The 3815-nt window shown below is 38.1% G+C and overlaps 1 non-coding gene across 1 annotated transcript; it reads left to right on the top strand.

Moving 5' to 3' along the window:
• The first annotated feature begins 3427 nt into the window (after nucleotides 1-3427).
• Nucleotides 3428-3488, top strand: LOC115801533 (U7 small nuclear RNA). Its single transcript, XR_004021833.1, has one exon. It is a non-coding gene; the product is annotated as a U7 small nuclear RNA (small nuclear RNA).
• The last annotated feature ends 327 nt before the right edge of the window (nucleotides 3489-3815 follow it).

Raw genomic sequence — 3815 nt, forward strand, 5'->3', positions numbered from 1 at the left:
ACTGCTGAACAACCATCAACAACAACAAGAAAATACTGGAACCTACCAAAAAAGATACATCCAAAAAAGACCTACATCCAAAGACAAAGAAGAAGCCACAACAAGACAGTATGAGGGGCACAACTGCAATAAAATCAAATCCCATACACACTAGGTGGGTGACCCACAAACTAGAAAATAATTATACCACAGAAGTTCTCCCACAGGAGTGAAAGTTCTGAGCCCCACGTCAGGCTCCCCAGCCTGGGGGTCTGGCAAGGGGTGGAGGAGCCCCCAGTGAATCTGGCTTTGAAGGCCAGCAGGGTTTCATCACAGGAATTCCACAGGACTGGAGGAAACAGAAACTCCACTCTTGAAAGGTACACGTAAGGTCTCACACGCACCAGGACCCCACCCAGGGAATAAAAGCAGTGACCTCATAAGAGACTGAGCCAGACTTACCTGATAGTATTGGAGGGTCTCCTGTGGAGTCAGGGGGCAGCTGTGGCTCACTGCAGGGACAAAGACACTGGCAGTGGCAGTTCTGGGGAATACTCATTGCCGGGCGCCCTCCTGGAGGCCACCATTTTCTTACCAAGACTTAGCCCCACCCCCCAGCCTCTAGGCTCCAGTGCTGGGATGCCTCAGGCCAAACAACCAATAGGGAAGGCACACAGCCCCATCCATCAGCAGGCAGGCTGCCTCATGTCTTCCTGAGTCCAGGCCCTCTGGACACAGCCCTTGGCATGGCCCTGCCCCCTCAGAGGGACAAGACTGAACTCCACCCACCAGTGGGCAGGAACCAGTCCCTCCCACCAAGAAGTCTGCGCAAACCTCTTAGACAGCCTCATCCACCAGGGGGCAGACAGCAGAAGCAAGAAGAACTACAACCCTGCGTCCTGAGAAATGGAAATCACAATCACAGAAAGTTAGACAAAATGAGATGGCAGAGGAATATGTCCCAGCTGAAGGAACAAGATAAAACCCCAGAAGAACAACTAAGTGAAGTGGAGATAGGCAATCTACCTGCAAAAGGCCATATACAACAAAGGCCACGGCTAACTTCATACTGAACTGTGAAAGGTTAAGAGATTGTCCTCTAAGATCAGGAACAAGACAAGGATGCCCACTCTCACCACTCTTATTCAACATAGTTCAGTAAGTCCCAATAAATAAAAGGAATCCAAATTGGCAAAGAAAAAGTAAAATTGTCATTATTTGCAGATGACATGATCATATATATATATATAGAAAATACTAAGGACTCAACCAAAAAACTGTTAGCTAATCAACAAATTTAGTAAAGTTGCAGAATATAAAATCAACATACAGAAATCAGTTGCATTTCTATACACTAACAATGAAATATCTAGAAAAGAAATAAAGAAAACAATGCCATTCATAGTAGCATCAAAACCAATAAAATACTCATAAATTTAACCAAAGAAGTAAAAGATCTGTACAATGAAAAATATAAGACTTTGATGAAAGAAATTAAAGAAGATACAAACAATTGGAAAGATCTCTCTTGTTTATGGTTGGTAAGAATGTTATTAATGTGTCCATATTATCCCAAACCATCTATAGTTTCAATGCAATCCCTATCAGAATTCCAGTGGCGTTTTTACAGAAATAGAAAAAAAATCCTAAAATGTGTATAGAATCACAAAAGACCCCAAATAGCCAAAGCAATCTTGAGGAAGAAAAACAAAGCTGGAAGCATCATACTTTCTGATTTCAAATTATACTAAAAAGTATAGCAATTTAAACAGTATACTGTACTGGCATAAAAATAGGCCCATACACCAATGGAACAAAATAGAGAGCCCAGAAATAAGCCTATATATATGATCAATGAATATTTAACAAGGGAGCCAAGAATACTCAATGGGGAAAGAATGGTATCATCAATAAATGGTATTAAGAAAGCTGGATAATCACATGCAAAAAATGAAACTGGACTCCTATATTACATTATTCACAAAAATTCAAAATCGATTAAAGACCTCAATAGAAGACCTGAAACTGTAAAACTCCTAGAAAAAGAGATAGGGAAAAACCTTCATGTTGACCTTGGCACTGATTTTTTTGGATATGACATCAAAAGCACAAGCAATAAAATAAAAAATAAACAAATGGGACTACATCAAACTATAAATCTTCTGCACAGCAAAAGAAACAATCAACAACATGAAAAGGTAGCCTTTGGGTGGATGAAAATATTTGCAAACCATACATTGGATAGAGGGTTAATATCCAAAATCTATAAAGAACTCATACAACTCAATAACAAAACAATAAATAATGGGCAGAGGAATGAATGGACAATTTTTCTAAAAAAGACATACGAATGGCCAACAGGTACATGGAAAAGATTCTCAACATCACTAATCATCAGGGAAATGCAAACCCAAACCACAATAAGATATCACCTCACACCCATTAGACTGGCTATCATCAAGAAGACAAGATTTAACAAGTGATGGTGAGGATGTGGAAAACTGTGCATTACTCAATATGTAAGTATAAATTGGTTCAGCCACTACGGAGAAAAGAATGAAGGTTCCTAAAAAAATTTAAAATGGAACTACCATTTGACTCAGCAATCCCACTTCTGAGTATATATCCAAAGGAAATGAAATCAGGATATTGAAGACACCTGAACTCCCATTGCAGTGTTATTCATAACAACTCAGATATGGAAACAACCTAAGTCTCCATAAATGGATGAATAAAGAAGATACATATATCTTCTCTATCTCTATATTTTCTTTATCTATACCTATCTATCTATATAAAATGAAATATTATTCAGCATGAGAAAGAAAGAAATCTTATCTGTGACAACACAGACCTTGAGAGCATTATGCTAAGTGAGATAAGTCAGAGAGAATGATAAATACTCTATGATAGCATGTATTGGTATATGTGGAGTCTAAAAAAGCCAAACTCATAGAACCTGAGAGCAGAATAGTGGTTATCAGGGGTCAGGGGTTGAGGGCTGGGCAAACTGGGGAGATCTTCATTAAAGGGTACAAACTACAAACTTGCAGTTACAAGATGAGTGAGCTGTGGAGATCACTATAATCTAGTGCTTATAGTTAACAATACTGTATTATACACCTCAAAGTTGCGAAGAGAGTAGATCTTAAATGGTCTCCCCGTAAAAAAAAGAAATGATAATTATGCAACATGAGAGAGGTATTAGCTGATGCTATGGTGGTATTCATATTGCAATATATAAATGTATCAAATCAACACACTGTACACTTTAACCATACACAATCTTATATATCAATTATATCTCAATAAAAATAATAAAATAAAAATTTTAAAAAGGTGATAAATTTTGTATATGTAACAGTTTTTCAGAGATTCCATTGGTATGTTTCAGAGATTTTTTTCCCTCAATACAAACTACATGAAACCAATTTAAAATACTCTGTGGAAGTGTTACAGCTCTTTTAGAATTTGTCTAGCAGGTTTTTTGGGCCACATGGGAAACCACCTCCTTCCCCCCCCCCAAAAAATACTCTGTGGAAACATGTATGCTAATATTCATAAACAAGAATGCCTGTGTAGTAGACTTTCTACTTTATGAAAAGAGAGTGATATAAAACATCTGGCCGCACATTAGGAACATAACTCAACCCCCAGTGAGACCAAATCTGTGATATAAATATATGTTTTTTCTACTCATGCTTTTAAAACAACATACAACCTTATGATGGGCATTTTTCAGGACTTCCATTTAGCCCAATGGTCACCATGGTAACAATGTGAACACACTGATTTGTATGCACTTTCTCATCTAAGGCTGAATGACCAGAGTAGGC

Source organism: Delphinapterus leucas, chromosome 16, assembly GCF_059928025.1.
Source record: "Delphinapterus leucas isolate spDelLeu-1000000601 "Yukka" chromosome 16, BTC_Dleu_Yukka2, whole genome shotgun sequence".
Taxonomy (NCBI): Eukaryota; Metazoa; Chordata; class Mammalia; order Artiodactyla; family Monodontidae; genus Delphinapterus; species Delphinapterus leucas.